Source organism: Hordeum vulgare, chromosome 7H, assembly GCF_904849725.1.
Source record: "Hordeum vulgare subsp. vulgare chromosome 7H, MorexV3_pseudomolecules_assembly, whole genome shotgun sequence".
Classification (NCBI taxonomy): Eukaryota; Viridiplantae; Streptophyta; class Magnoliopsida; order Poales; family Poaceae; genus Hordeum; species Hordeum vulgare.
In genome coordinates this window covers 449,270,629-449,284,055 of record NC_058524.1, presented here as the reverse complement: position 1 = coordinate 449,284,055, position 13,427 = coordinate 449,270,629, and positions in this window count along the sequence as shown.

Below are 13,427 nucleotides of genomic sequence, written 5' to 3'. Positions count from 1 at the left end.
GCCGGAAAATACTTGGATATATAAGCATATTTGCACTTATCCTGAGCATTGATACTATTTTTTGGGCAAAGAAGAAAACCAAGTTTTTGCGCGATCTCGGAACGAGAAAGGAAAAAGCTTCAATTTAATCACGTCATTATCCACATCTTTTTTTCTTTTGCATATCGCAAAGCTCAATGAAGGTATTGAGATGGGATGCGGCATCTTCACTAGGAAGGCCAGAGAATTGCTTTTTCATAACAAGATTCAGCAAAGCGACATTGATTTCGTATGACTCCGCACTAGTGGCGGGAGCAGTCGGAGTACTAATAAAATCATTATTATTAGTATTCGAGAAGTCACAAAGTTTGGTGTTTTCATTCATGGTGACTTCAGCAACCAAGCAAGGACACAAGCAAACAAAAAGTAGGCGAGAAAAAGGGCGAATGAAAGGGCAAACGAAAAGGCGAACGAAAAAGGAAAATTGGTGAAGTGGGGGAGAGGAAAACGAGAGGCAACTGGCAAACAAAGTAAATGCAAGAGATGAGTTTGCGACACCTACTTTGATGAGTTCTTGACTTGATCTTCCTCCCCTACAACGATGTTAGAAATTCTTCTGCTATCCCACAGACAACAGTGCCAGAAGTTGACACGTTGACAGAGGCTGGGCTTGCGTTGGTTCTTCCCTTGAAGAGGAAAGGGTGATGCAGCATAGGAGCAGTAAGTTTTTCCCTCAGTTTGAGAACCAAGGTATCGATCCAGAAGGAGGGTCTTGTCAAGTCTAGAGTACCTGCGCAAACACAAACAAGCTTGCACCCAACGCTTCAAAGGGGTTGTCAATCCCTTCAAGATTGTTTGCAAAGTGAGATTCGAAGGCGGAAAGTGCAATGAAGTAAAAAGTGTAAGGCTAAAAATATGGCGTGGAGTAGACCGTGAGGGCCATAGTGTTCACTAGAGGCTTCTCTCAAAATAGCAGGTATCATGGTGGGTGAACAAATTATTGTCGAGCAATTAATAGAACCACGCAAAGTCATGACGATATCTAAGGCAATGATTATGCATATAGGCATCACGTCCGAGACAAGTAGGCCGATACTTTCTACATCTACTACTATTACTCCACACATCGACCGCTATCCAGCATGCATCTAGTGTATTGTGTTCATGACGAACAGAGTAACGCTTTAAGCAAGATTACATGATGTAGAGGGATAATCTCAAATCAATGATGAAAACCCCATATTTTTACCCTTGATGGCAACAACACGATACGTGCCTCGCTACCCCTTCTGTCACTGGGTGAGGTCACCGCACGGTATGAACCCAAAACCAAGCACTTCTCCCATTGCAAGAATCATAGATCTAGTTGGCCAGACAAAACCCACAACTCGAAGAGAATTACAAGGATATGAAATCATGCATAAGAGAGATTAGAAGAAACTCAAATAAGATTCATTGATAATCTGATCATAAATCCACAATTCATCGAATGTCGACATACACACCGCAAAAGAAGGTTACATCGGATAGATCTCCATGAAGATCATGGAGAACTTTGTATTGAAGATCCAAGAGAGAGAAGAAGCCATCTAGTTACTAGCTATGGACCCGTAGGTCTATGGTGAACTACTCACGCATCATAGGAGAGGTCATGTTGTTGATGAAGAAGCCCTCCGTGTCTGAATCCCCCCTCCGACAGGGCACCAGGACGTGCCCCAGATGGGATCTTGCGGAGATAGAAGCTTGCGGTGGCGGAAGAGTAATTGCGATCGTCTCTTGATCTTTTTTTGGAATTTATGGGATTATATAGGCGAAAGATCTAGGTCAGGGGACCTCCATGGGGCCCACAAGCCTGGATGGCGCGGCTCCCCTGGCTGCGGGGTGGGGGCTTGTGGGGCCCCTGGGGCTCTTCTGGCTTGGCTCCCAAGTTCTCCGATCTTCTTCCGTTCAAAAAAAAATCTTTTCGGGGATTTTCTTCCGTTTGGACTCCGTTTCAAAATCTCCTCTGAAAGGGGTAAAAACATGGAAAAAACAGGAACTGGCACTTGGCACTGAGTTAATAAGTTAGTCCCAAAAATAAATAAAACGCATGCAAACCATCCAAAGTTTGACAAGATAATATCATGAAACCATCAAAAATTATAGATACGTTGGAGACATATCACAAGCCTACGATAAGATTACTCACTAACGATGGAGAGCATCATGGAATTGGTGATGGAGGATGGTTGATGATGACGACGGCGTCGATTTCCCCTCTCCGGAGCCTAGAACGGACTCCAGATCTGCCCTCCAAAGGAAGAACAGGCGGTGGCGGCGGCTCCGTATCATGAAACGCGATGAACTCTTCTCTCTCATTTTTTTTCCTGGGCGAGAGAGGTTATATAGAGTTGGAGATGAAGTCGGAGGAGCCACGTGAGCCCCACGAGCGTGCTAGGCGCGCCCTAGGAGGGGCACCTGCAGGGCTCATGGCCCACTGGCAGCGTATCTTCAGTTGATTCTTTCTCTGATATTTTTTATATATTCCATAAAAAATCCTCGTAAGTTTCCAGGTCATTCCGAGAACTTCTATTTCTGCACAAAAACAACACCATAGCAGTTCTGCTGAAAACAACATCAGTCCGGGTTAGTTTCATTCACATCATGCAAATTAGAGTCCAAAACAAGGGCAAAAGAGTTTGGAAAAGTAGATACGTTGGAGACGTATCACTTAATTTTGTCATTTTATTTATATGTCTTGGCAGACAAGTTGAGAATTTCTTGTCCGGTAAGTATACGACTTGGAAACCAAGTCGGTTTGAGACGTGATCGCGACACGGAACCGACCTTCATCCTCCTATATATACTGCTTACCGTGGTCGGTCAAAGACACACCGAACAACATCTAGGGTTTTGCATCGTCTCACCACTTTCGCCGCAGTTGTAGTCTACCTCATCTCGAACACCGACGTGCATCCGTGTGCGAGAGGGTAGGTCTCCGGAACCGTTCGTCTTTGGGATCCTGCACAGGGAGAGGACGAATTAGGTTTTTGGGAAGCGCTTTGCGCGACCGCTCAAATCCTTCACCACGGGTCGTCTACCGTCCAAGATAGGCGATGCTACCCATCGTCGTCTTCATCGCCATCAACAAAAGAGCGTCACCAACATCATCGTCATAATAGTCGTTGCTGTTGCAACTAACGAATAGTACTTTAGTCATAATCTGTTAATGTTCTTTGTTGGAGCTTCTACTTCATGTGCGGTGATGATATGCATGTTCGGTTCCTCTTCTAGATTGATAGAGTGTTGCATGCTATCTTCTGTTCTAGTCATGAATTATTTATTGGAATTAATCGTGAACTTGCCTAATCTTCCAACAAACATTTCGTCCGGAAATTCTTGTCGGGGGTTTAGTACATTTGCAATTTTGCATCCGTTGCCCGTGGTAGGAACCAGCGAGCCACCGTCGTAGGGCCAGCCCATCATGCGACCAAGGAAAATCTGCGTCTTCTGCTCCTCCGCGGCGACCACCTCGACATCATCTCCTCCTTGTAACTTAAGCATGATCTATCCCGGTTTCAAAAACAATCATGATCTGAACCTTTTTGTAACACCCTAGACCTTGGCGGTAGTCGGTAGGGTGACACGGCCTATCACCCTGATCTATGACGATAGAATTTAACTATGCCATCATATCCATTTAAAAGGAATAATACTCTGTCGCCAGCGTCTTTGACGGTACCACCAAAAATGATGACGGTAGGGAGCGGCTCCTTTCTTTTTTCTATCCAAAGAACAGTGTGCCCCTGTCACTCCGTTCGAGCTGTCTTGTTTTTGTCGGTCTTCACTTCATCTCTTTGTGTTGTTCAAGCATGGCAAAATTTTGTGTTTTAACCCTTTTGAAGAAGATTTTCAAGATCTAACCCCGGTTGCAAAAAAATTCAGGATCTGACCCCTTTTCCTACCGCCAGGGTCTATGGCGGTTGGGGAACATAGCCTACCACTAGATACCCCGACGGTAGGTGACTAATCCACGTGACCAGCCCTAAATGGTTGTCATCCCCCTCCGTCCCACCCCACCGCCATAGGACCTGTCGATAGGCTCTGTAACTATGGGATCACTAGAAGGGATGTCTAAAGGGGGGGTGAATAGACTACTTGACAAGTTAAAACCTAGCATTTCCCAATTTTAATGATTGCCAAATTTTAGAAATTATAGCAAGTCAAACACACCCTACACAGGCAAGTCTACGAGTATAGCAACGAATAGTAAAGACATGCACATGTAAAGTAAGGAGTAGATTTTAGGAAGATCAAACGTAAAGATTGACACAGTGATTTTTGACATGGTTTCGATAGGTGGTGCTATCGTACGTCCACGTTGACAGAGACTTCAACGCATGGAGGATAACGGCTGCACGAGTCCATGAAGGGATAGACCCATAAGGGGTCCATGAAGAAGCAACCTTGTCTATTCCACCATGACTTACGTCCACGAAGGAGTAGCCTCACTCGAGGTAGATCTTCACCAAGTAGGTGATCTCCTTGCCCGTACGAACTTCTTGGTTCAACTTCACAACACGAAGTAGGAGGCTCCCAAGTGACACCTAACCAATCTAGGCGACACCACTGTCCAAAAGGTAATAGATGTGATAGTATGATGAATTCCTTGCTCTTGTGCTTCAAAAGATAGTATCCTCAACACTCAATCACTCTCTCACATATTTTGCTTGGGTAGAAGAGATTGATTGGGTGGAAAGCAACTTGGGGAGGCTAGAAATCAAGATTCATATTGTACGAATGGAATATCTTGCTCTCGACACATGAGTAGGTGTCTCTCTCTCAGGAAAATGAAGGGGGCAAGTGTTGGTTCGTTCTGAGTGCTTGCTCTTTGTAAAAGCCCGAGACCAACGCTCTAGAAGATTCCCCTTTTTATTCTGTTGCCGCCCTGTGATTATTTGTTCGTCGCACTCATCATCGCATCATTTGCATCATCCGCATTGCATCGGCACTCCGTTGCCACCAGTTTTCAAAACTTGCATCCGTTATTAGCTGCCGGTTCTCTACGATTTGTCGTTGACTGTTTTGAGACCAACCACGTGCCCACGACATCACTTAAATATTGTTTGTGAAACTGTGTATCAAATATTCTCGGATTGGGTTGAAACTTGGCGTGCGATCTTAATAGAGTGTAGGTAGGCCGCCTGTCAATTTTCGTCGCAATCGGAGTTCGTTTGTTACCCGAACCATTAAACCTATAGTGGCACTATAGGCGGCCCTTCATCGGACGTCTTTAGTTGTTTTAGACTCTATCGTTGGGTTGCCCATTTTCCCTCCCATCTCCGCCTAGCCCCTTGATAACCCACAAGCGTAGGGGATCGCAAAAGTTTTTGAGGGTAGAGTATTCAACCCAAATTTATTGATTCACCACAAGGGGAAGAGAAAGAATATTCTCAAGTACTAGCAGCTGAGTTTGTCAGATTCAACCACACCTGAAAGATTAGTGTCTGCAAGCAAAGTATCTGTAGCAAAGTAGTATGATAGCAACGGTGTCAGAAACAGATCTGTTGACGGCAGACTATTCCTAACTGTTGTATCAATGGCGCCAGTAAGTTGCACGTGGACGGGGAACTATTCTTCCCTGGCAACGGTGTCGAAAAAGTCTTGCAACAAGTAATAGCAAAGTAGCAACAGAGTAACAACAGTAGCAACAGTAGTAGCAAAGTGGCCCAATCCCTTTTGTAGCAAGGGACAAGCCTGGACAAAGTAACGTAGCAAGGACGAGTAGTAAAAGACTTGTAGGCAGTGGATCGGTGATGGATGAGTGTGACGGATGTGATTCATCATGTAACAACTATAACACAGAGAGATAAGTAACTACCTCCCGTTCGTCAATCTAATGTAGGCATGTATTCCGTATGTACTCATACATGCTTAGGGAAAAGAACTTGCATGACATCTATTGTCCATCCCTCCCGTGGCAGTGGGGTCCTAATGGAAACTACGGGATATTAACGTTCTCCTTTCAATAAAGAACCGGACCAACGCATTAACACGTGGTGAATACATGAACTCCTCATACTATGGTCATCTCCGGGAGTGGTTCCGGCTATTGTCACTCCGGGGTTGCCGGGTCATAACACATAGTAGGTGATTACAACTTGCAAGATAGGATCTAAAACACACATTTATTGGCGACAACATAATAAGTTCAGATTGGAAATCATGGCACTTGGGCCCTAGTGACAAGCATTAAGCATAGCCAAGTAGTAGCAACATCAATCTAGAGCATAGTGGATACTAGGGATCAATCCCCGTCAAAACTAACTCGATTACATGATAGATCTCATCCAACTCATCACCGTCCAGCAAGCCTACGATGAGATTACTCACGAACGGTGAAGAGCATCATGGAATTGTCGATGGAGGAAGGTTGATGATGACGATGGCGACGATTTCCCCTCTCCGGAGCCCGGAACAGACTCCAGATCTGCCCTCCAGATGAAGAACAGGAGGTGGTGGCGCCTCCGTATCGTAAAACGCGATGAAGCCTTCTCTGTGATTTTTTCTGGGCGAGATGGAAGATATAGAGCTGAGTTTGGGGGCGGTGGTGCCACGTGGGCCCCACAAGCCCTCACGGCGCGACCTAGGGGGGTGGCCGCGGCCTGTGGGCTTCTGGCCCACCGGCACGCCCCCTCTAGTGGATCTTTGCGCATGTATTTTACTTTTATTCCAGAAAAATTCTCCGTAAATTTTTAGGACATTCCGAGAACTTTTATTTCAGCACAAAAACAACACCACGGCAATTCTACTGAAAACAACGTTAGTCCGGGTTAGTTCCATTCAAATCATGCAAGTTAGAGTCCAAAACAAGGGCAAAAGAGTTCGGAAAAGTAGATACGTTGGAGATGTATCAACTCCCCCAAGCTTAAATCCTTGCTTGTCCTCAAGCAATTCAATTGATAAACTGAAAGAGGAAAAAGAAAAACTTTGACGAACTCTGTTTGATCTTGTGGTTGCAACTATGTCTAACTCAAAACCAGAATTTCAGCAAGATCACAAGCAAACCACAAAAGCAAATGGCATCTAGGTCTCACGGTAAACTCATATCAATGGCACAATCAGCTAGCGAGCAAATAATAACAAAACTCAAATGTCAACACTTCAATCAAAACAATATGAAGCAGTACGAATAGATGGTATCCCGCTAGCTCTTTCTGAGACCGCAAAACATAAATGTAGAGCACCTTCAAAGACCAAGGGCTAACTAAACATTGTAACTCAAGGCAATGAAGATCCAGTCATAGTCATACTCAACATAGTTAAAAGCAAAGCATAAAAATGACAGAGGTGCTCTCTAATTGGTGCTTTTGTAAGAGGAGGATGACTCAACAGGAACATAAATAGACAGGCCCTTCATAGAGGGAAGCATTGATTTGCAGAGGTGCCAGAGCTCAAGCTTTGAAAACAGAGATAATAATTTTGGGTGGCATGCTTTCATTGTCAACACAATGATTAAGAGTTCTCAACATCTTCCACGCTACACATGCTATAGGCGGTTCCCAAACAGAAAAGTAAAGTTTGGACTCCCCCACCACCAATCAATCACACTCCACGGCTAGCCGAATCCTCGGGTACCGTCCATACCAACATCAATCCTGGGGGAGTTTTGTTTGCAATTATCTTTTTGATTTGAGCATGGAATTGGGAATTCCAATTATTGGCCCCTTTCTCGTGAATGATTGTGAATAAACACATATTGAGGATAACACTCCTAGCATGGAAGATACCAATAGCCCCCTGTCACCACATGAGCGGTTCGGGCATGCAAAACAGATTATTTCTTGAAGATTTAGAGAATGGCACATGCAAATTTACTTGGAACGGCAGGTAGATACCGCATATAGGTAGGTATGGTGGACTCATATGGAACAACTTTGGGTTCAGGGAAGTGGATGCACAAGCAGTATTCCCGCTTAGTACAAGTGAAGGCTAGCAAAAGACTGGGAAGCGACCAACTAGAGAGCAACAACAGTCATCAAAATGCATTGAGATTAACTAACATTGAGTGCAAGCATGAGTAGGACATAAATCACCATGAACATGAACATCATAGAGGCTATGTTGATTTTGTTTCAACTACATGCATGAACATGTGCCAAGTCAAGCCACTTGAATCATTCAAAGGAGGATACCATCCTATCATACTACATCATAGTCATCTCAACATTCATGTGGGCATCTAAGACAAACCATTATAAGCTCCTAGCTAAGTAAGCATGGCATAAGCAACTATGATCTCTAAGTTGTCATTGCAAACATGTTTCTCTAACAACAAAGCTGAATAAGGCATGATGAGCTAGTCATATTTACAAAAGCAAAATAGATCGAGTTCATACCAACTTTTCCAGGCTCAGTCACTTCATCATATATCGTCATTATTTCCTTTCACTTGCACGATCGAACAATGTGAACAATAATAAGCGTGCTCGTGCATTGGACTAAAGTTGGAATCTGCAGGCAAACACAAAGGAGAATACAAAGTAATATGGCTCTTTGAAAGCTAAACAAGTATGCATGCAAGAGCCACTAAACATTGTGACAATGGTCTTCTACCTTGACCCAAAGAAAAAGAAAACTATTTACACGGGAAAGCTCCCAACAAGCAAAAGAACTAACAAATTTAAAGCATAAGAAAGAATGTAAAGTCGGTGAGAACACGTACTCCCCCAAGCTTTGGCTTTTGGCCTAAGTTCGTCTACTCCCAAGGACGGAAATAACCAGCTCCGGGATACTCCGGAGTGGACTAAGGATGCCACTGCTGTGTGAACTCCTCTGGCTCCCACTGATAAACTGATGTCTGGTACTCGACTGGTGGCTCGGGCACGTGCACCTGTGGTTGGGCTAAGCCCCAATATGCATAGATGTTCGAGGGCATAATAATGTACCTGCCTGCATGAAGATTGAACAAAGAAGGAGCAGGCAAAGTAATAGTCTCACGAGTACCCTGACTAAATACCAGGTTATAAATCATCCTTCTACTTATATCTCTATCAAGAAAGTCATGGCGAACCATGCTATCGTAATATAGATATCTCTCGGGAAGAAGAACCTCTTCTTCCTCCTCTAGTCTAATGGGTATCTCAAAGTGTGTGGCAAGATGGGTAGCATAGATACCTCCATAGACAACACCTATAGAACGGTTCAGGTTCAACCGTTGAGCTACTATAGCGCCCAAGCTATAAGTTTTATCGTTATAAAGGGCTTCGCGCAAGACCGCAAGATCTAGGGAACTAAGTGACCCAGCCTTCCCACGGCCAATCAAACATTTTCCCACAAAAAGTGAGAAGTACCGAAGCACGGGATAATGTATGCTAGCAGCTCTAGCGCAAGACACTCCTCTCTCCTCTCCTACATCAATTGTACCGATGAAAGCTTCCAAGTCCCGTGGACGAGGTTCAGGAATATCCCCAACGTAAGGTAATTTGCAAACATTGCAAAAATCTTGGAGTGACATGCGCTGGGGGATATCATAAAGTTTGAACTCAACCATAGGAGGATTCTTCCTCGGATAGAAGTTAAAGCTTTGTACGAAGATATTAGTGAGGAGGAGGTATTGCGCACACTTATCTTCAACGAAGGCGATAAGGCCTGCGTTTTCCACCAAGTGATAAAAGTCCTCATAAATTCCAGCGACGCGTAAGAACACATCCCTTGGCCACTCGCACGCTCGAACTTTTGTGACTCGAGGGACCAAATACTTGGGCTTCTTCTCACTCCCATCATCCTTGGGGTCACGGCTTGAAGAGCCTCTTAAGAACCTCCTCATCTTTTCCCTTTTCTATCTCTGAAAATTTCTGAACTTTTAGTGACTTCTAAGGGAAAGTGAATAAGAACCAACGAAACTTGTAGCAACTACTCCCACAAGTGCCTAGAGGCCATATTACGCATTAAAACTACTTGGGACCAGCTAAAATCAGCATGCAAAGCTCAAGAACATGGTCACCAAGGCAGCAAAAATACGCGAAGTATAAGGCACTAGAGCAAAAACTAATTGGACCAATGGAGGAGTCACTTACCAAGGAGTAATTTCCCCAAAACAGTTCGGAGAACGGTGATTTGAGCAAAAAGATCGAAAATCCCAGCAAGAGGAGCAAGAACACGGGTTTGAGCTGCGAAATGATTTTTTCTGGAGGTAGGAGAACCAGATGAGAGCAAGAATGAGTGGAGGGGGTGTCTATGGACCCACAAGCCTAGGTGGCGCGGCCAGGGGGTGCCCGTGCCCCTAGGGCTTGTGGCCCACTGGTGTGGCCCCCAGACAAGCTCTTTGTCTCAGAATTTTTCAAAAATTCCAGAAAAAATCAGACTTGATTTTCAGGACGTTCGGAGAACTTTTATTTTCGGGGTACTTTTCTACCGGACGCTAAAACAGAAAACAAGGAAAACTAAACTAAATCTATAATTTTTCTTCTAAGCAACCGAAGGTGAAAGCTTGGAACAGAGGTTTGTGACTCCTCGATTCATCCATCTCATGGTCATCGAAAGAAATCCGTCAGTGAGGTTGATCAAGCCTCTTTGACAAACCTTTTTGAATCGCCAAAAGAGAACGAAGAATTCTTGAATAGCCACTAGGTCACCTCAATGGGTATGTGAATCTCCCCAACAAGCAAATCATACTTCATCTTGACACGAGGAATAGGGCATTCAAAGCTCCCAATAAGAATCAATGAAGTTTTTTGATAGCACTGATGCAATGTACTCGATATTGTTTCTTCGGAAAGTGCACCGTATGATCATTACCATGGACATGGAAAGTGACATTGCCTTTGTTGCAGTCTATAACAGCCCCTACAGTGTTTAAAAAGGGTCTTCCGAGGATGACCACCATGGCATCGTCCTCAGGAATATCCAAGATAACAAAGTCTGTTAAGATGGTGACGTTGGCAACCACAACAGGCACATCCTCGCAAATGCCAATAGGGAAAGCAGTTGATTTGTCGGCCATTTGCAGAGAGATTTCAGTGGGTGTCAACTTATCCAGTTCAAGTCTACGATAAAGAGAGAGAGGCATAACACTAACACCGGCTCCAAGGTCGCATAACACAGATCTAACGTAGTTGCCTTTAATGGAGCAAGGTATAGTGGGCACACCGGGATCACCTAGTTTCTTGGGAGTTCCACCCTTGAAGGTATAATTAGCAAGCATGGTGGAAATCTCAACCTCAGGTATCCTCCTCTTATTAGTCACAATATCTTTCATGTACTTAGCATACAGAGACATTTTGAGCATATTTGTCAGACGCATTTGCAGAAAGATAGGTCTGATCATTTCAACGAATCGCTCAAAATCCTCATCATCCTTTTTCTTGGATGGTTTGGGAGGAAAGGGCATGGGTTTCTGAACCCATGACTCCCTTTCTTTACCATGCTTCCTAGAAGTGAAGTCATTCGTATCTTATCTCTTAGTCTTAGGCTGTGGGTTATCAAGATTAACACGTTCAATCTCCACATCCTTTTCATTGCTAGGTTGAGCATATTCATGAACATCACTATTGATATTATCATTAGGCTCATGTTCATCACCAGATTGTGTTTCGGCATCAGAGATGGAGGCATCTTTTGGACTCTCAGGTGTAGCAACAAGAGGGTTGCTAGCATGCATGTTCCTATCATCTTTCTTCTTCTTTCTAGGATGACTAGGTGCATCAGTGCTAACTCCTTGAGAATCTTGTTCAACCCGATTCGGATGACCCTCATGATACAAAGGTTCCTGGGTCATTCTACCGCCTCTAGTAACGACTCTGACAGAATTGTCATTCAACTCGTTGAGCAAGTCATTCTGAGCATTAAGTACTTGTTCTACCTGAGTAGTAACCATAGAGGCATGCTTACTCAGAAGCTTAAGATCATTGACATTTCTGTCCACACAAGCACTTAAATGACTAAGAATACGAGCATTCTGTTCCAATTGTCTGCTAACATAATTATTGAAGTTTTGTTGTTTGGCAACAAAGTTATCAAATTCATCCATGCATAAGCTAGCAGGTTTATCAAAAGGAATATCACTCTCATCAAACCTACGCAGAGAATTTACTTCTACTACCTGTATCGGGTTATCAAGACCATGGATCTCTTCGATAGGTGGTAGATTTTTGACATCTTTAGATTTAATGCCTTTCTCTCCCATAGATTTCTTGGCTTCTTGCATATCTTCAGGAGTGAGGAATAGAATACCTATTTTCTTCGGAGTTGGCTTAGGAGGTGGTTCGGGAATAGTCCAAGCATTATCATTGCACAAGATGTTATTCAGTAGAATCTCAGCTTGTTCTACGGTTCGTTACCTAAAAACACAACCAAGCCAACTATCTAGGTGGTCTTTGGAAGCATAAGAAAATCCATTATAGATGATATCAAGTATTTCATTCTTCTCAAGAGGGTGATCAGGCAAAGCATTCAATAGATGGATGAGCCTCCCCCAAGCTTGTGGGAGACTCTCTTCTTCAGCTTGAGCAAAGTTGTATATTTCCCACAAGGCAACTTGCTTCTTATGGGCAGGGAAATATTTCTCAGAGAAGTAGTAGACCATATCTTGGGGGCTATGAACACAACCAGGAGCAAGAGAAGTGAACCAGGTCTTAGCATCATCCTTTAGCGAGAAAGGAAACAGCTTGAGGATATAGTAGTAGCAGATCTTTTCCTCACTAGTGAATAGGGTGGCTATATCGTGCAGTTTGGTAAGATGGGCTACAACCGTTTCAGACTCGTAACCGTGAAAAGGATTAGGTTCGTCCAGAGTGATTAACTCAAGATCGACAGAGAATTCATAATCCTTATCGGTCACAAAGATAGGCGAAGTTGCAAACTTCGGGTCGTATCTCATCCTAGCGTTCAAAGATTTTTCTTTCCACTTGCGCAGTAGTTTCTCAACATCATAGCTATCCTTACACGCAAGAAAGTCCTCAACTATCTCTGCCTCCATAACATAGTGCGAATTAGGCATAACAGGCAATTCATGCATAGTAGCAGGTTCTACTTCAATAGTATCATGAGTTTCAGAAGTATCATCACATCTAGCAGCAACTCTAGCAATTTGTGCATCAAGGAATGCACCTAGTGGAAAAGGAGTATCAAGCATAGCATCATCAGGCATAGTATCAAGCATAGCATCAACAGGCATAGTATCAAGCATAGCATCATCATGCATAGTATCAAGCATAGCATGATGGGCAGCAGAAGTAGCATCATCAAGCACAGGCGACATATCAAGATTTCTAGCAGGAGGTGATGTCGCAAACTTACTCAAAACTAAAGGTGAATCAAGTGCAGAGCTAGATGGCAGTTCCTTACCTCTCCTCGTAGTGGAAGGCAAGATTTTAGTTCTTGGATCTTTCAGATTCCTCATAGTGACCAATATACGTCAATCCTAAGTGACACAGAGAATATAACTGTGCTTCCCCGGCAACGGCGCC